Source organism: Notamacropus eugenii, chromosome 4 (assembly GCF_028372415.1).
Source record: "Notamacropus eugenii isolate mMacEug1 chromosome 4, mMacEug1.pri_v2, whole genome shotgun sequence".
Classification (NCBI taxonomy): domain Eukaryota; kingdom Metazoa; phylum Chordata; class Mammalia; order Diprotodontia; family Macropodidae; genus Notamacropus; species Notamacropus eugenii.
This window is the reverse complement of record NC_092875.1, coordinates 152,635,246-152,656,218: the sequence shown is the minus strand read 5'-3', so window position 1 is coordinate 152,656,218 and position 20,973 is coordinate 152,635,246. Positions and strand designations below refer to the sequence as shown.

The 20,973-nt window shown below is 34.1% G+C and overlaps 1 protein-coding gene across 22 annotated transcripts in view; it reads left to right on the top strand.

The window, feature by feature from the left end:
* The window catches only part of VPS13B (vacuolar protein sorting 13 homolog B), a 1,048,068-nt gene that overhangs the window by 214,501 nt on the left and 812,594 nt on the right, over positions 1-20,973 (top strand). Inside the window, exon 18 of one of the 22 annotated variants that reach the window (XR_011966590.1) lies at positions 9,547-9,645. The exons of the other annotated variants lie outside the window; for them this stretch is intronic. The gene's annotated coding sequence lies outside the window, so the exon portion shown is untranslated. The remainder of the gene's footprint in view (positions 1-9,546; positions 9,646-20,973) is intronic. 22 annotated transcript variants of the gene reach the window in all.

The window sequence follows — 20,973 nt, the reverse complement described above, 5'->3', positions numbered from 1 at the left end:
TTTGTTTTAATGTAGATAGTGACAGAGCTGAGACAAAACCTAAGTACAGTACATTTAATTCGTTGTTTATTCTGTGATCTTGCTTCTCTGAGTGGAAAGAATAAAGGAAAACAATTATAACCAGCTATAGATTATTTTTTATGAGTAACAGAATTAGAAATAAATTAAAAATGATAGAATGAGTGCAAAATGGTAAAATATAAAATACATTTAAAAGAAATTACATGATAATTTTTATTTTGAATAAGAGATGTTGAGATGTATTTTTTTTTTGTTTGTAACCATTTCACCTAAATTCTAACCCCATTATGCAGCAAGAAGAAAAAATATAGTCACACGTGGCTTTAGTTTGCTCAGAAAAACTAGAACTTGCTACCACTTTTCCTCGTCCTGTTCAGGTAGTTCATTATTTTGTTGACAATCCAGTTCCATTAATCTGGTATTTTGGGGAAAATTACTTACAGACCTTAAATTCTGTGCTGAAGGTGATCAAATAGACGTTTGAATCCCTCATGTAAATGATGTCTTAAAGTTAAAGTAAAATCTACTTTCCAGAAAGTAACTGTAAAACTATTTTATGCAAGATTTCATGTGGGATACCTTAATGGTTGAATAATAAATTTTACCTCATAAAAATGAAATTCAATAATACAGTAGCTTTCTCAGCGCAGTAGCATCTGGTCGATTCTCATGAGAGCCAATATTTTCCAACTCATTAGGATCATGTCGTTCTGTATGTCGTCAACATTGACTTAGCCAAGCTACCTTTACTTACATAACCGCCAAACTATTAAATAGGTCTCTTGTGGAGTGAAGTCAAATATTCCTCTTTATTTTGCTTTTGCCTTAGAAGAAGAGAAGAAAATGTACATACTGTAACATTTAAACATCTGGTCTAAACCACATCAGTGTAACACTGAGGAAAGTAACAGGATTCAGTATTCTTCCCAGGTGTGCTTATAAAAAGAGTTTTAAAGTTGCTGTATAGTTCTTTAGCCATTTAGGAAAGAGGTTGAAATATGGTGATATGCTGTTCTAATGCCTCTGTTATAAACCCTTTTCCAACCTTAAAAAACAAAAACAGCAAAAAAAAAATACTAAGAAACTCATTTTGGATTAACTTCTAATGCATGCTATTGAACTGTAACAATTTCCTTTTTGTACAGGTACTGATTCTGTTTCATAAAATATCAACAGAATTTATTTCTTGTTCTAGACTACAAATAAAACGTCTTGTTGATTAAATACAAATATGGCAATGCATTGGTTTCATAAAAGTTGCATAGTATGAACATTTTAAACCATTCCTTTTAGGATGATGTTCATGATACCTCTATTCATTCTCTATGTTTTTGCACATAGTGCTGAACAAAAGCAGGTACTTACATCCCTGTACAGGCCATATGCAGCATAATGTTGATTATAAAGCAACTGGTAATCTGTAGAAAACTTGATAACTTTTATTAATGCTATTATAATGCTGTAGTTATCAATTTTTATTTGTGCCCATGAAGATAGTAATTAATTTTAAAGTTTTTTTGGCTTATGACATTGAATTTATTGGCAAAATGTTGTACTTTTGATAATTAAGTCCAAAAACTCAGGTTCTGTGTTTTTCTTTCAGTATCATTTAATGTATATAAATAAATTTTGAATAGTTCTGGTGATCTTCTTTGAAGCCTGCTGGCCAAGTGACTGAATTTATATTGTCAAGTAAGACATATATAGTGCTGATTGATTAAATTGATTTCCAGGAATAAGCGTTAAAAATTTTTCTGTGTTAGTTCTAAGGATCAGAGATCAACATAATACCTTTAATCACCCTTAGGTATTTTTCTTTATATTACTGCAAAATAGAAGAAGTCTTTGCTGTGTGATTAATCAGTGTTGTAGAAAAGTTTCAGGGTGTAGTTCCTAACACATCCCGAATTTCAACATTAATTGATGGTGATAATCATGTGAAACTAAAAGAGTCAAAATGAAGTTTATGGAAGGTTTTAAAAAATAGTCATTTTTGAAAGCATAACTTAAGAGTAGTTCTCAATATAAAATTTCTGCATTCTAACATCTTCACCTCATCATCCTGCATCCTCCTTGTCAGTCACTAGAATGTCATACTCTTTCCCAAGTTCATTGAATGGTATAATCTGAGAAGGTCCAAAATGGACAAATAAGAAGAACAATGACAAAATCACTTTGTATTTGTAGGATATGGCATAATTTAAGGTACTGTACAAATGGGAGCAGAGAGCTAGGAAATACAGGCATGGACATCCACTAAAAGACTTAATGACTTTAGCATATTGTTAAGTTTTAGCAAAACTGTTAAGCCTTCCATCCATGATAGAACAGAAATTATACTTTGAATTTCACTCACATCAGATGCTTCCTGTTTTACAGAAAATTTAATGATGTAGTATTAATTAAAACATGTATCTTTCAAAAGCATACATATACTTGTGCTTTGGATACATATTTTCTGTTTTAGCAACTATAACAATTGGACTTGAATTTATTGAAACCATGAAACATATGTTTATTTGATCAAAGCAACAGTTGTGTGGTGAAGTTATACAAACCGATTTGAAGAACACTTTTTTTATGTAAAATTTCTAGGGTGATGGTTGCCTGGTGCATATTCTAATGCAATAACACAGCAACAATTATGGATTGAACTCCTGAGTGAGCAAAATGAAACTGCAAAAAAAATTAAAATATTTGCTTGCTTGTATTGAAATTTGTAAGCTACATCCTTGTTTGTGAGTGAAAGTTTCTGGGTGAAAGTTTCTACCAAATAGTAATGGAATTTTCTCTTGAAATAATGTATTGATATAAATTTATTCCAAAATGATGTTCTTTCTACTTTGTTTCTTATATGTTTTGTATTAGAGTTTATTTTTTTAGTAATATTTCTATTTTGATAAGTGTTAGTATTGGTGATAGTATTATTATTTGTAGTAATAATAGTAGAATGTGATCTCCCTCTAGTAAAATAGAAGTTTATTGAAGGCAAGGTGATACTTTTTATTTGCTTTTTATATCATCAGTACTGTAAGCATAGTGACTTGCATATAGTGTGTGTGTGTGTGTGTGTGTGTGTGTGTGTGTGTGTGTGTGTGTGTGTGTTCGTTCATCCTTGGTTGCCGAAGAAGACCATGCCATCAGAGAAATGATGACATGACTTGCACTTGACTTTGTTTTGAGTGAGGGAGGGCTGTGCAGCTCACCAGCCTCACTTCTCCTCCAGAGCCATCTGAATCCAGTGACCATACATTCATCAGGATGACTGGAGATGACCCAGGATGAGTCTGTTGGGGTTAAGTGACTTGCCCAAGGTCACAAAGCTAGTGAGTGTCAAGTATCTGAGGTGAAATTTGAACTCAGGTCCTTCTGACTCCTGCACTGGTGCTCTATCCACTGCACCACCTAGCTGCCCCTGCATATAGTGTACATACTTGTTGAATGAAGGAATAAATTATGTAGAATTAAACATTATGAGATCATCTAAATTTAAATCCATCTATATAAGACTACTTTAATGAGAATTTTATAATCAATTACTCATTGTGCAGTAAGGTGAAATCATAGTGAATACCATAATAATTATGACTGTAGAAGTGATTTTTTAATTCAAGCTGTTGAAAACTCTTAATTTTAAAATCAAACTTTAAGATAAATGAAAGAGAAAGAAAGAAAAGATAAATGAAAGAGAAAACTAAAATAATACTGACTTTACTTGTATAGTGCCTGTTTCCCAAGGACTTCAGAGTTCACTATGGGAATTTTTTTTTTTTTTACCCTGCCTTACCTATTCTTATGAAATAGACACTGTGATGAAATCCAGATTTCTTGAGAAAATTACTAAAAAGTTACCCAACAGAAAGACATGGGGGCCAAAAGAGAAGTTGGTTTCCTGACTGTAACATAGGGTTTTTATCCATTAGAACATCCTGCGTCTTACAAATGTTGGGAAAGTATAGATGATGCTTTTCTTTTGAATGAATTTACCAGCTTTAGATCCTTTGAAATTTCTTACTGGCTTTAAGTTAGTGAAGTTAAGACCATGATCTGTAAACCATTCATCTAAAGGCTAATTGTTGTTGATCTGTTTTACAACTTAATTTCTTTGCCCTGAATTGTCCCCTCTCCTTGAAGCCTGCCCACCCCCACCCTGTGCACCCCCCCCCCCCACCTCCCACGCCCTTTTTTGGCTTCTTTAATGTTTTGAAAAATTTCAAATTTGCTGTATTCTAATGTATAAAAAGAGTATTTAAATATATTCGGTACAATTTAATATATTATGCATTATTCATAAGAATAACACTTAAGGGAGATTACGTATTTTATACATTTAAGTATTTTTCAGTACTTTTTCAGTTTTATCAATTTGTAAAAGTTGATGTTATGCTTATAAGGTTAAACTTCTAAAAATCAAAACATATAAATATCATTGTTATGAAAATGGTAGCTCATATGCATTTCAAATGATAATTTTATTAGACTAGCAATAAAAAAGACATAGCTATAGCCACAACTTTGTTAGTTATTTTGAAAACAGTGATAATAGCAGAATTTATATAGTACTTCAGTAGTACTAACAGAACCTCTCTATCTGTTTCTCTCTCATATATGTAAAATTTAGTCCTTATTTTGCAACAAATAGTATGACTGTTATATTTTGAATAATATGACTATTCTCATTTTATAGATGAAAGATTCAAAACATTTAATTGAATTGCATAATCAATTGTGGGATCCTAGCCCAGGCCTTCTGTTGCCTTGTCCTCAGCTTTCTTCTGGAAAATCCCATCCTGTTTGAAATTATTGAATGTATAAAAACCTGATTGATATGTAGATAGGAAAAAAAAATATATGAAGTGTTACCGAATTCCCAGCATTCTACTATGGGCTGGAGATGCTAATCCAAGTGACAAGATAGTCCTTGGCCTAAAGCAATTTACATTCTAATGAGAGAAGAAAACTTACCAAAAGGGAGCTGAAAAGTAGAGGTGTAAGTGGTGGAGGCTGGAGTTATCTGACCCTGAGGCCTAATGTTGAAGTCTAGAAAGTCAGGGATAGGGCAGGAAGGGAAATATAAGCAGGTAAAACTAGGCCTCTTTAGAAAATGGAGGCTCAAGGTGGCCTCACCCATGGAAGATGAGAAATATTCATATGAAGGAATATTTGATAGTGAACAGGACATAGAGGTGGGATGGGGCAAGGAGGCTGTAAGTGCTGAGAGAAGTTGCAGGATGAGAAGGCAGGCATGATTTTGAAGTCAGAAACAGGGCCAGGAAGAAAATAAAGGCAATCCCTTCATTTAGAGATAGAAACCTTTGTGGGAATAAAGGAAGAGGGAAAGAAAAAGGGGGATGCAATTAAGTCCATCCAAACTCATTACTCCTGTTTTGCGGCAACCTTGCCCGATGACTTCTTGGACTATACTTTCCTAAAGAATCCCCTAAACAGGACACTTGAATCCTATCTCTATGAATACTTTCCAATCTAAGTATTACATTTCACTTTAGAAACTGATTCCTTCCCACTTTTTTAGTTCCTTCCAGTTTGGAATAAATTTCATGGCATCTCAATAAAAATTTATTAACCACTTACTCTTTTGGTAATATCAGTCTTGCTGGTGCCTCTTGGTTTATGAAGATTATGGTTATGATAAGCAGCCTTAATAATCTTCCTATTCCAAGGAGAAGAACCATTCCATTTTATTTTAAAATTTCTTTTTTTTCTTTGACCTACACTGAATTTTGGTGAATCAAAACTAGACATTTTTATGTTTTGAGATTTGTTTACAATTTGCATATCCAGTGAGTTCTTGCCCACTAAATTTACTGGAATTGAATTGTGATACATAGAATTTTTTAAAGAAATTTTTTAAGTAATTGAAGAAGATAGTATGGAAATGGCCTGGCAGATATTTGTTAGTCAATTATGTTTTATTCTTTTTTATATTGTAGTCATAAGTAATTTTTCCTAAATATTGAAAGTACTTATGTTTATTTTAAAGTGCTTTTTTTCAAAATAGTCTTATGGGTCAGATAGTGATCATACTATTAACTTCTTTTTAATGGAGGAGAAGTTGAAAAATAGTGATTTGTCCAAGCTAGTAAGTATCAGAACTAGGACTTGAACTCAACTCTTTTGTCTCTAAGAACAGTGCTCTTTCTGCTTTCAGGAAACATGCCATTTACTTACTTCTTTAGCTTCTGACGTAGAATCTCAGCATTGCTGAAGAGGAAGGAAACTCATCACTGAGAAATGTCATTATGCTTGGTACTCACATCTCATCAGCACCTTCTATCCCTGTTGTTAGACTCTCTGACTTGGAGGCCAGAGGCACACACTTCAAAAACTTCATTTAAGAAAGGGGCTCAGCACAGTTTTCTCCCAATTTTTCACCAGCCATATTGCTTTTGGACTAATCTGGATTTTCTTCATCAATTAGATTGTAAGCTCCTTGAAGGCAGAGACTGTCTTCCTTTTTCTTTCTAGTATATTGCATGACGCCTCTCACATAGTAGGTACTTAATTAAGTGTTCATTGTCTGACTGATATTAAAGTCAAACATTACTGGAGAAAGCAGATCATTGGAAAACAAGTGAACTTTATTGATATTGTACTTTTTTTTCTACACCAGACTTCTACTGCCTGATCTAGTGACCCTTTACTTTTCTATTTCAAAGATTTCACCATTGTGTATGCTATTTTCAGTATAGAAGGCCACCTCTTTAATTAGCTTCCAATTTGCTTTGGACAAAAATAAATCGCCAGTCTTAGCCAGCTTAGTGGTGGAGTCAAGAGAAGCAAGGATATTTATCAGATGAGATATCCAATCTAAACTACTACTTATATTTTAAGCCTTGTGATTTTGGTAGAGCCTGCCAATATTTGTTTTCCACTGGAATAACCTACTAGTAGATCTGCTCCTGTAGTCTAGGTATGAGGTGATAAGGGCCTATACCAGGCTGATGACAGGAGTCAAGAGTAACTCCTACGTTGTGAGCCTGAGGGATTAGGAATAGGGAATAGGGAAGGGAGGAGAGGGCCAGGGTTTAGGGGGAATGATAAGTTCTGTTTTGGATATGTTGAGTTTTTTCAGTTGTATATGTCTAATTGACAGTTGGAGAAGTGAGACTAGAGATCAGCAGAGAGGTTGAAGTTGGACAAGTAAATGAGGTACTTAGGGTCCCGTGCTTACCAGGATGTGTTAGTGGATGGACTTGAATCCAGGTCTTCTGACTCTAATGCCTGCTCTCTGTCCACTGCATCGCTTTTCTACCCTCTAATTACTAATGTCAACTGAAACAGGAAACAGATATTCACCAAATGATTTGCATTATCATCAAGAAGATTCTGTATAGAGTCCAAATAGAAGAGTGAATTCATATTTCATTTGCATTCAAAAATCATATTGTGCTGATTCTATGAAGCCCTATAATACTACAGAGCCTCATAAAGGAGATTCTATCTATCTGCTCACAAGAAGTTGGCCTAACTACCAGTTACTTGCACTTGGGCTTTTTACCACATCTCTTGACTAAAATTACCTTGTCTAATGATTTCTTTATTATTGACTCTAGGGGCATTTTTTTCTCCTCATCTTTTTTTTTTTTTTTGATCTTTCTGCAGCAGATATTCTTTCTTTCCTAGATTTTTTTTTTTTTTATATTGCTGTCTCCTGGTTCTCTTTATATTTGTCTGGATGTGTCTTCTAAGTCTCCATTGCAGGATCATTGTTTATTCACCCTCCCCTCCAGTCATCGGTTTACCCCATGGTTCTTTCTTTGGCCCTGTTCAATTCTATTTAAACATGCTTGGTGATCTTGTCAGCTTTTATAGATTTCACTAAATCAACTCTATACAGACAATAAGAAGAAGAACTTACATTTATATAGTGCTTTCTGCGTGCCAGGCACTTTGCACAACACTTTGCAATTAGTTATCTGATTTTATCCTCACAATAACACTGGGAGATAGGTGCTATTATTGTCCCCATTTTGCATATCAGGACACTGAGGCAAAATAAGATTAAATCACTTGTCCAGTGTCAAACAGTTAATAAGTTTCTGTGGTGGATTTGAACTTAGGTGTTCCTGACTCTCAGGCCATTGCTTTATCCACTGGGCCACTTAATCATCTATCCTTCACCTATCTACTGACTTTTAATCCTACAGCTCCCATATCAGACTCAACATATCCAAAACAGAATTATCTTTCTCCATAAATCTGCCTTTTTATCTTCTCTATTTCTGCTGAGGGCAATACCATTCTTTGAGTTACTTACGTTTCTGGAGTCACACTTGACTTGTCATTGTGACATCTCCCATATTCATTTAGTTGTCAAGTTTTGCCAACTTATTAGAGGTAAGGCATGAGTGAGAAGGCAGGACTTGTGGGACAGAAAATCTCTGCCATGGCTACCACTATAATTAAGGCTATCATTACCATTTGCCTGGTCTATTGAGAAAGTTTCTAATTTATCTTCTAATAACTATTGGCTGCATGAATGAAGAAATACACACAGGAAAAAGCTAGTATATGAATAATGACTTTTTGCAGATTATGAGGTATAGATGAATGTAGAAAATATAAGTACAGTCAACAGACATTTATCAGCAAATGCTAGATACTGGGGAGGCAAAAATAAAAGTAAAAATGTCTTTACTCTTATAGTCTAGTTGGGGGAGACAACTTGAACATGTAGAGTCATAGCAAAAATAAATACAAGATAGCTATAAGAGAATTTGATGGAGGAGGTGGGGAAAAATATTAATAACTGGGGATATGACTAAAGTTTTCATGTAGAAGGTTGTCCTTAAGCTGAGCCTTGTTGGAAATTAGAAATTCTAAGTGGTGGAGATAAGGATGGAGAGCATTCTGAGTATGAGGGAATAGCCTCTACACGTGACCAGAGATGGAGCCCTAAGGAGGCCAATATTGGTTGAACCATAGTGTGTGTGAATGTATGGTAAGGCAGGAAATGCAGGCCGAGACCATGTTGTTAAGTGCTTAAAATGCCAAATGAAAAAATTATGTTTGACCCTAAGAAAGTGAGGAGCCACTGGAATTTATTGAGTGGTTGACATGGTCAGACTTGTTTTCTAGGAAAAATCACTTCGGCAACTGCATGGAGGATGGATTGGAGAGAAGAGGTAGGGAGACCAATTAGGCACCTATTGTAATAGTCCTGGTGAAAATGAGATTAGATGAGAGTTTGAACTTGTGTGGGGGCTATTTGAATGGAAAGGAGATAGATATGAGAAACATTTTAGAGGTATAAACTAGGTTGGGTAATTGATTAAATGTGTCAGATGAGAGAAATTGAGAAGTTGAGGGTGACAGTTTTAGGCAGTGAACCTGGGTAGCTGGGAGGATGGTGGTGTCCTAGACAGAAATAGTAAAATTTGGAAGAGGGGTTTGAGAGGAAAGATAATGAGTTCTGTTTTGAATATGTTGAGCTTGAAATGGCTTCTTGTTAAGTTGTATTTCAGTCACTTCAGTATCTGTGACCCCATTTTTTTTTTTTGACAGAGATTCTGGAGTGGCTTGTCATTTCCTGCTCCAGCTCATTTTACTGATGGGGAACTGTGGCAAACAGGGTTAAGTGACTTGCCCAGGGTCATACAGCTAGTAAGTATCTGAGGCTAGATTTGAAGTCAGGAAGAAGAATCTGTGCCACTTAGTTTCCCTTTGAAATGGATATCATCTTATAAATTCCTTCAGAAAGCCAAGTTCACTTGGTGCCTCTACTTCTTCTACTGTCACTCTATTCTAAACCCTTTCCATTCTGAAACTACCATTTCTCAAGTTACCAGTGGTCCTTTAGTTACCTTTTCGCAATCCTTATCCTTCTCAGCCTTTATTCAGCCGTTGACACTTCACTCTCTCAGTCTCTCCCTACTCTAATCCATTGTCCACTCAGCTAGCAAGGGGATCTTCCTAAAGTGCAAGTCTCACTATGTCACCACCACTACCCTCCATACCCTCCACCCCAACCCAAAATTCCAGTGACTTTTTACTGCCACAAAGAGCAAACACAAATTCCTCTGGTTGGCTTTAAAGCCATTCACAATCTGACTCTTTCCTGTGTTTCCAGTTTCCTCATACTTGACCAGTCTAGTGACATTGGCCTACTTACATGGCACTCCATTTCCCAACTCTGCATTTTAACCATGTTGGTATGTCTAGAATGCTCTTCTTTACCTCTTCCTCCTGGTTTCTTTGGCTCCTTCAAGAATCAGCTCACATCCCATCTTCTGTAGGAGGCTTTTCCTGTCCCCTCTTCCACCACCTTCACTCTCCACCCCTACTAGTGCCTTTCCTCTCTGATTATTTTCTTTTTACACTGAATGTATCTCTTATACTTCGGTTTGTGTGTTGTCACCACTAATAGAATGTGAGTTCCTTTGTATCCCCAGTGCTTAACACCAGTGCCTGCCTCATAGTAAATGCTTAATAAATGCCCATTAAACTTCTGAATAACTAGAAAGATGCTTAATGTTTTATCTTGAACACAAAGTTTTAATTACAAAGAATTAGCATGTATTTGTCAAGCATAGGTCATACCATGAGGTGAGAAGACTTGCTTTAGAGTACCAATTTTTTCACTTAATATTCTAAATGTTTTCCCCCCTTTTCTACTACTAAGGCCTTTCCTCTGACATTATCATTTTTTAAATACTCTATATATTTTATATGTATAATTGTTTTTCATATTATATCTTCATTTAGAATATGAGCTCTTTGAGGGAAAGAATCACCTATTTTGTTTGTTTCTCCAGGATTTAGCACAATTTCTGGCATGTAATAAATGATTAATAAATGCTTGTTAAGTGACTGAAAAAAAAGAATAAACTAAGCTTATTTCCTTTTTCAATAAGCTTACTCAAGTAGTAGTTCAGGGTATTGATTTAAGTATTCTATACCTGGATTTTAGTGCAGCATTTGATAAATTTATCTCCTACTATTCTTGCAAAGGAGATGGAGAAGAGTGTACTAGAGTACAATATAATGAGATGGATTCAAAACTGTTTTAATGGTTAGACTTAGAGTGGTTGTTAATCATTTAATGTAAACTTGGCAGAAGATCTGTCCTGGCATGCTTTAAGGGATCTGTGCTTGGCCCTGTGCTGTTTAATATTTTTACCAGTGTCTTGGATAAAGGCATGAACATCAGATTTGCACATGATACACAATTGAAAGGGATACCTAATCCACCAGGTCATAATCAGGTCCGGAAATGTCTTTGGCCATAGCATTGGATTGCATCTAATAAGATAAAATTCAGTAGAAATAAATGTAGTTCACTTAGGTTCAAACTTTCAACTTTACAAGTACAGGATGGGAGAAGCATAGCTGGACAGCAGTTTGTCTGAAAGAAGAACTTCAAGCTTTAGCAAAATATAGGCTCAATATGAATCAGCAATGTGATATGGTAGCCACTCTCCCCCATCACCCCCCCATTCCTTGTTGTCCTCCTATTGCCTCCCCAAAAAGATTAAAAACTGTCTTATTGGACTGCATTGAAAGGACAAACTTCTAGGAATAAGGAATATTGTGTTCAGTTTTGGTGTGATGCTTTACACAGCATATTAAGAGTATATAGAACTCCCATTCATTTTAATTCTTCTATGCAACCTGACTAATGTGAAAATGTGCTTAATAAGAATGTATATGTAGAACCATATAAGATTGCATGCCATCTCAGGGAGGGGGAGAAAATGTAAGACTTATGGAAGTGATTGTTGCAAAACTGAAAATTAATTAAAATTTTAAAAAAATTTTAAAAAGAGTATACACAGGAGGCTAGATGGCCTGGTGAATGGAGCACTGGACTTGGACTCAAGAAGATTTGAGTTCAAATTCTACTTCAGACGCCACCTGGGCGAACTTGGCAAGTCATCTACCCTCTCAGTTTCAGTTTTTTCATCTGTAAAAAAGAGGGTAATAGCACCAACCTTTCAGGGTAATTGTGAGGATCAAATGAAAATAAATTGGTAAAGTGCTTGCAAACCTTAATGTGCAATGTAAATGCTACCTATTATAGTAAAAGGTCTTGAATCCATGTCCTGTAAGAGTTGATTAAAGGAGCTGGTGATGTTTAGTCTAGAAAATAAAAGACTTCAGGAATATGACAGTTTTGTTTAGGTGTTCCAAAGGCATTTTGAAATTTGGTCAGTTACAGAAAAAAACCCCTAAAACCCCAGAACATAAAAAAAAAAACAAAACCCCATTCAAATGCTTGTTGTTTAAAAATTTGGTGCTGTATGAATCTTCCGTACTATAATTGTTGTCATTATACTCTTTAATTTTTAGTTAATTAGTGATTTATTGATTTAATGTTTTCAAAATTTAGGTATGTATCTGGAACTACTCTATTCTTTAAAGCAGTTATTATGTCTTGGAAACATACAGTGAACTCAACTAATAATTTCTATTATAGAAATGTCACTAGTTTCATAAGTCCCAGAATATTATCATGCTTTTATTTGAATATATTTATGTTGCAGAGAAATCTTACTTTCTGTAGCCCAATGACTAAGAGAGAAGTAGTGTTTCATAGTAGTAGAGTGTTGACCTTGGAACCAGAAAGGCATACTGTGAGGGGCCTTGGAGTGAATGAGAATGCTAGTGTGGAGCCTGCACCAGTGAAAGTGGTTGATGTTATGTAGGTCACTTAAACTCTCAGAATTCTAGGCAGCTCTCTCAAACTGTAAATTGCAGAGAAGATGCTGACCTGCACTGGAAGAGGGAGCTTCCTTAGACAACAGTCCTTAATAGAAATGCAATCAATGACAAGTCCAACCCTGTCCCCAGCTTAAAAACCAGATAAAGGGACTTTTGAGTTATTTCCTTTTTCCTTTTTATTTTATAACTACTGGTCTCTGAGAAGATTGCCCAACTATGTTTATAGAAAGTTAATTTTGTCTATATTTCTTTTGCAGTTTTAAATAGTATTGCATGAATAATATCTGTGCTTCAGAATTTTTTAAAATAGTAGTATGATGTATCTGCAACTATGATGTAAGAGTCATATATTATATCTCAAAATAGAATATTTTTGTTATGACAATTCTAAACTTAAGACATAAAACCAAACTAGAAACCTGATGTTTCATTCTGCTGTTTTGGATTATCCTTTAAGATAATAATTTGTAGATTTGTCAGACTTAAAAAGTTTTCCATTTATTTATAATTGTTGCCAAACAACATAATTCTACAGAAAAAATGCAATTTACTCATTTTTAAGAATTATCTTGATATTAATCATTTCTTCTCAGCTAAGTAGTGTCAGTGTTGACTTAACAAAATTTTGGAGAAGAGAAAAAAGAATTGACTTTACTTTTGGGGAGCAATTGTTTGTTTCATATGCTAAGTTATTAAATAATTGGCTTTCATTTTAGTAACCTTCACTTAAAGATAGTATGAGTTCTTAATGATCTAAACTGTTGGCTCTTCTCAAGAGAAACGGGCTTTATTTAAAAAGAAGGTAAATGGCTTGTTATACTTGCTTTTTCTTCCTTTGTAATATGCTTAATTTCTGGTTGAATTGTTAGAAAAATGGAATTTTTTTCTTACACTTCTTAGAAGGCAAAGGATAATTGAAGTAAAGTATGTTTCAGCAAACAATACAAAATTATTGTTTGCATGCAGTGTTGAAAAAAAATCTTTTAAAATAGAATTTAGAAATCTCACAACCTGACACACTGGTAATGCCAGATAATTAACAATGTACAAATGTACATATGATGTATTTGTTTTAACTAAAAGCACAAAAGTAAGTGCATTTCAGGACTTTTTTTTTTTTAATATTGGGTAATCAGTAGGCCTCATAATTTGTCACATTTCAGCAATTCATTATTTAAGTGACTGTTATTGTCAGGCCATGTTCTAGATCTGTCAGTGAAATAAGTTAACCTGAACTGCTTCGTTGATATGGGCATTTAATATCCTAATGTATGAAATTAGTGAAATATTCTCAGCCTGTAGATGGATAGGACAATAGTAGAGTGTTTGTACTCATATAGTTCCCATTTTTAAATTTCACCTCACATTCTAAAATTAGTTTCTTTTGATAAAGTTGCAGTGAATGTTTGGTTTGTTTTATGTTTCACTTAGTTGATATAGTGGAGTGTGTATTGGGTCTGGAGTTAGGAAGAAAAGAGTTCAAATCTGGGCTCAAATATGTATGAACCTAGGCAAATCACTGTCTGCTTCAATTTTTTTTTTAAATCTATAAAATGGGATAATAATAACACCCACCTCTCAAGGTAAAGGAGAATAAAATGAGCTAATATTTATAAAGTATTTTGCAAAACTTAGCTATGTAAGTGCTAGCCATTTCATTTGTTGTTGTTTTTGGTTAGCATTATTTTAGTGTTTGAGCTGAATTTTTAAGCGATGTATTTTGACCTTAATTATAAACAGTATAGAATAAATTTTACCTGTGATTGCTCTGGTTATTTTAGTTATAGTTTGTGCTATATCATACCAGAAAATGGGTCAAATCCTATTGCATGTTCTTATAGGTTGAGAATTAATTTCATTTTTGCCAATTTAATTGGAAATCTTATTTTGCAAAAATTTCTTTGTCACTAATACTTTGCTATGCATTTGCAAGCAATCTTTTCCTTTTTGATTGTTTATTTAAATATTTGGTAGTTTTTGGATATAGATCCATTATTTTAACTTTTCATTTATAGCAGTTTAGCAATTTTTTTTTTAAAGTATGCTTTAGTTGGTTACATAGTGCAGAAACTCAGAATACAAAAATGTCTTAGAAATGTGAAGCTTCTGAAGCTCACTGACTGTGCCTCATTATAAAAGATATATGAGTTTGGCTGTCTTTCCTTGCAAATCCTTCCAGGATAGAAATGCTTTACTGATTAAATTGTTTAATACAGCTGTTGAGTTGGTACTAAAGCAAGTAAAGAAAATGAAAGTTCCTTGCTTGTTTCACTAGTATCTGAAATGGAGTTTTTGACTCCTAGTAGTTTTTTAAAATAAAAATTTAGATATTTAATCACCTATAACTGTTTTAGGGAAGTAGTTGCTAAAACAATATTTTCTTCTAATGTTATAACAATACTTATTTAACTATATTGAAGTATATTTAGGAAAGTGTTTCTTTTTATGCTGGAATCTATGTACTAACAACTATAGTTTAAATATTTGGTATGAAGGAGTTCAAATTTAAATCTCAGACTGAGAAAATTTATTGCTGAGTATACTATAATTTTGTTATGTCTCTGTTTGATTTATAACATTCTCATGATCACAATCTTGAAAAGAGTATTAAGACAAATCTACATTTTATATGTTCTTTTCTGAAAGGATGAATATTTTATTTGATGAACTCAGAAAATGTTAGTAAATATTTAGAAAAAAAATGACTTCTTATTTTGCCCTGGATTATTGTTCTTAAAAACTCCATAGGCAACATAGGAATAGCTTTGTAAATTCATATTCATAGAATCACTCAGTGTTTAAGCTAGAAGGAAGCTTATAAGTCATATAGGTAAGCCTTTTCATTATACAAATGTGGAAAACTGAGAAAGAAGTCTCATAGAGCGATGGGGCGGAGCCTGGAAGGACACAGACCTTATCTTCTGAATCCAAGTTTAGTGTTCTTTTTGGTACACCATGCTGCATGTGCTTATGTCACGAGAAGTAGTTTGATTATCTTTGTGGAGAAAAGTTTTCTTAAAATGTACTTTAGTTGTAGCTTATTTTTCCACAAACTGTTTTCTATTAAAATTCTGTAATAGTGATGCTAAACCCTTGCCCATATAAGTGTATCATTAAGTTTATCAGGGTAAAGTTTAATTCACAAAGACCATAATGTCTTAATGTTGTATAGTGTGTAAAATATTAAGATAATAATAGTTTTTATTTTTCAGTTGTTCCTATGCCTTTGGGAAATAGAACTCAGTAGGGAATGTGTGGTTTGAAATATGGAATGTTGAATAAAATAATTGAAGCACAAAGAACTTGGTTGAAGGTTGTGGAAAGCTTTGTTATAAACTAGGGAATATCAGAATCCATTTTTATTTACTTTGTCTTGAAGTGGTGCTTTTTTGTGGGAGGAGTGATTAACATTCACGTGTTTGTTCGTTTTTTTCCCTCCTTCATCTTCAAATAAAACAAACCCCAAAGAATTTGCCAATATGTATGTATGTGCTTTATGCATGCAGTAAACTTTTGGGCATCTGTTGCTTGTTTCTCCATCAGCAAGTGGAAGAATGGATTCTGAATATTTCATTACTTTTCTAAGTTCCTTAGAGTTTTCAACATTTTGGTTGCACATTATATTATTATACACAGAATAGTGGTCATAGAATTACCCCCAAAATTCTTCTAGGACTTAAATTTAAAAAATACACACTCACAATTAGAATGTTTTAAGTAGGCTAAAATTCATCAATAAAAATAGATTTGAAACTCGTATTTTATGAGTTTCATGGGTTTTATATTGGCACTTTTATCCCTGTCATTCATTAGTTTTGTACATTTGTAAATATGTGTTGTTTTGTTGCTAGGTATTTGTGAATAACATAGCCTTACTTTAATTCCAGTTATTTTATTTAGACAAAAATTTTTACAGACATTGCTTCTAGATATGGTCAAGGTTGAAAATTTTTACTAGTAAATTAAGGAGAAATCTAAAACCAAGTAATTTATAGATCTTCATAGCTCTGTTTGACCCTAAGAAATTCTAATATTGTTCATTTTGGTTTTGAACAGATTATCTTATGTATTTGCTACTTACAGCAGCAGTAACAATAGTAGTGGATGAATAATTATGTGACACTTTAAGATTTTCTACATTTTATCTAATTTGATTCCCATATTAACTTAGAGAAGTAAATCACTACAGATAAGAGACATTTTGCACAAAGGAAACAGTAGAAACATCTGTTTCTCTCCATTTGAAGACCACCTTCTTCATCTGGTACCTAAGACAAATATCTTAGCATTTTTTTCAACACTTGACCATCTGTCACACATAGATTTCTTTTTTAGTGCTCATCTTAGCCTGCTTTTATTTTCTCATTATTCCTTTCTACAGCATTTCACCTTTCAACCTTAGGGATGTTTAGTCATTGGCAAAATGGAGTAATGTACTCTGAGACCAGTATACCTTTCCTTCACCAGATCCTAATTCTGTTCACTTCTCTATGTTATCAGATTGACTCATTTTCCTGCAGGAAATCCTATCCTAAAATTTTATAATATTGCACATATTTTAGACAACTCTTCGTAGTAAATTTTTCTACAGCAAAAGATGTCAGCTATTTGACACTTACATTTATCTAAAAATTAGAATAGAATGGATTAGAATAGAATAGCTTGTTAGAGTTGGAAGGGGCAGTAGCAGTCTGTTTCTCAAACTATTTGATGGACTTCATGGAGCTGCATGATGCAGTCTGATAAATTTTAAAAAGGCAAAAGTTGCAGTTGCAGACCAGCACACACAGCAAACATATTCATTTTACTCTTTGCTCAGCACATTGTTACCTGCACACATTGTATACACATTCATCTGATGTGGATCCTCATAATTTTACATGTGACTGAAACCTTGACCTCTGTTATCTAGAACTAGTCATTAAATGCATTCAATAACATATAATGGACAATCATTTAGTTTTTTGATTAATGAATAAATACAAATATATAGAAAGTAGTTTAGTATGTGATACTTTGGCAGAGAGGACACTAGTAGTTGGGGAGGACAGGCTTCACGTAGTAGATAGTGATTGAGATGTGTTTGAAAGAAAGAGAGGGAATGTATAAAACATAGATAAAGAAGGATTATATTTTAGGCCTATAGGATGGTCTGTACAAAGTCTTAGATTTGGAGTATTAGGTGTGAGGTACAGAGAAGCCAGTTCAACTGTGTCATAGAGTGTGGGATGGGGAGTAATATTCAGTGTATCTATTTGGGCCAGCGTGTGCAGGTCTTTAAAAGCTAAACAGAGGAGTGTATATTTGATTTTAAAGGCAATAATAGCAAGTTACTGGAGTTGATTGAGTAGGAGAGTCACATGGTCATATCAACTCTTACAGAAGGTTCCTTTGGTAGCATCGTGTGGAATGAATTGGAGTTGACTTGCAATAATCTAGCCGGTGAGAGTTAACAAGGGCTTGAACTCAGCTGTGAGAGAAGGACTATGAGAGAGATGTTGTGAAGGAAGGAACCAAAAGATTTGACAGTTGATTAGATCTGTGGGATAAAATCCCAAATACGGAAGATGTGACAATATGAAAAGTCAAGTCAGCAAACATATATTAAGCACCTACTGTGTTCTGGGCACCATGCTAAATCCTGGGTATGCAAATAGAGATGAAAATGGTCCCTGTTCTCATGCCGTCTCATAGGGAGACTGCGTGTGAACAACTATGTACAAACATTGGAGGTAATCTCAAAGCTAAGGCACAAGTATGAAGGAGAATATTTCGCCAAAAAATGGGAGTTTAGTTGAGTCTTAAAGAAATCCAGGAGGTAGAGACAAGAAGGGAGAACATGTGGGGCAGCCAGTATAATGCACAGTTGACACATAGAATAGTGTAAGGAACAGCGAGGAAGCCACTGTCAGTGGGTTGCAGAGCAAGTGGAAGGGAATAAAGTTTCAGAAGACTGGAATGGTAAGAAGAGGCTAGATTTTAGACGAATTTAAAAGTCAAATATGATTCTATGTTTGTTCTTGGAGCTAATAGCAAGCTGCTGGAGTTTATTTAGTAGGAGAGTAGATTTGACCAAGCCATGAGCTTAAGGTAAATGAGTTTGTCAGATGAGTAGAATATGGACTTAAGTGGGGAGAGAGTTGAGATAGAGGGACCGATCAGAAGACTGTTGTATAATGTAGGTGTGATGAGGACCTGAACCAAGGTTGTGGCAGTGATAGGAGAGAAGGTAGCTTATACATCAGACGTTGTAATGGTTAAGGCAGTGAGATTTGGCAGAATATTAGCTAGTGGAGGTACAAAAGAGTGAGGAATTGAAGATGAAAAGTAGATTGCCAGCCTGGGTGACTGGGAAGATGGTGGAACTCCAGAGAATAATAGGGACATTCAGAAGAGAACGAGGAAGGTTAAGATAAAGAGTTCAGTTTTGACCATATGGAGTTTAAGATGTCTCCAGGGCATCTAGCTGAGGATGTGTGATAGGCATTTGGAGATGTGAGACTGGAAGTTAGGGGAGAGGCTAGGAAGGAATAAATAAATCTGAGAATCATATGAATGTGCTATATCTATTTTTATTTTATAGCTATTTCTAGTGATACTGATATGCTGAGTAATATGTCATTAACAAAGTTATTCCCAACCATCATTCTCTAAATGATTTATTTGTAATATTGTGAGATTTGGAATATATTTCAAATTGAGATTTGAAAACAGCTTTGTTATTAGATACCAGGAGAAGTAGAAATTAAAAAGAATATTAGAAGAATTTCCTGAAACTCACCTCAAGTTTGTTTCATGAAAAGTACTCTACTGTGTTCAAAACTTGAGCAACATTGCTTTGTATACCTACCTTGACACTTTTTCTTTCCTTCTTTTTCCTCCAATTTCATCTTTTTAATCTTGTCTTCATTTTTTTGAAAGTGATTCCCAGAGTTTACTTGCCAAAATCCACATGGTAGGTTAGTGATATGAGCAGAAGTAGAGCATTACTTCTCCAGATTCCCACTATGATACTTTTTTCTATCACCCTGAGTGTCATGAAAAGATTAGGTAATAATCCTTCCTTTATGTTGGACATTTGGCAGACTGATTCTGACCAATGTAGGTCTCCACACATGAGTATTTTTTTAAAATAGAGAGTATCAATCAGTCAACAAACAGAACTTGATAATTGACTTTTTATGGTATTTTAAGTTTCTTATTGCTTCTTACATATTTTATTTGATATTCACAACTGCTCTATGCAGTAGTTACTAGAGTAGTTTTTTAATAATACAAATAAGGGATTGGAGTCCAGAACAGCTGAGCGATTTGCCCATAGATACTATGTTTGTGGCAGGGTATTTTAACTCAAATCATCCTTTTCAGTTCATCATTCTTTTCACTAAACCATCTTATCTCTAGAGAAACAAAAACTAAGGAGTGATTTGATTGGGTCTTCAACTATGAAATGTGATTGTTATGTCTTTTATATTATTGACTTTTAACAAAAATACTAGAATTCTTCTATTTAAATGAATGCTGTACTTCAAAGTAGTTACCTTGAGAGAACATAATGCTGTTCTATTGAGCAAACTATTTTTAGGCCTCTCTCTTTGAATTCGTCATTTAAAGCTTTTTACCCCTAGACACATAGGCTTTATAGTCTTGCTTTGCTTGTGACCAAAAATTATATTATGCAGCTCTGCTATCCATCTTGTTCACCACACTAGTATCCAGAAGCCAATGTTCAAACTTTGTGGCTTCTAGACAGTTGTTTGATCAGTGTTAAGTGTTAGTAACTTATTTAACAGATCATTTATAAATAATTATATGATATACACTTTAAAATTATTTGGTATGTAATAGAGACATCATTTGTTTGCTGTAGAATATGCTACAACTAGAGTCTTTTGCAGGTTTCTTTATTTTAATGCTAAAAATGAGATATCTATTGTACTTATTGATGACATATATTCTTTTCTAAATATTGTAACATTTTTCAAGGATTTTTTTTCTTCCAGTCACTTCAGCTATCTTTTCCCACTGAATTCATGCTGGAGGTTTTTATCGATTTTCAAATAGAATTTTCATCAGTGACAGATGGACTAAAAGTTTGTTTTTTTTTTTTTTTTACCAGCTGCTCAATAGTAATCACTAATAACCATTGTCCCTTTATCTAGGTCATACAATAATTTGACCTCTTATTCAGTTCATCAGAAGGTATAGTCCTTTGCTCTGTGTAAAGGTATTCAGCGGTAGCCATGGTGTAAAAATTATGCTTTCAATGAT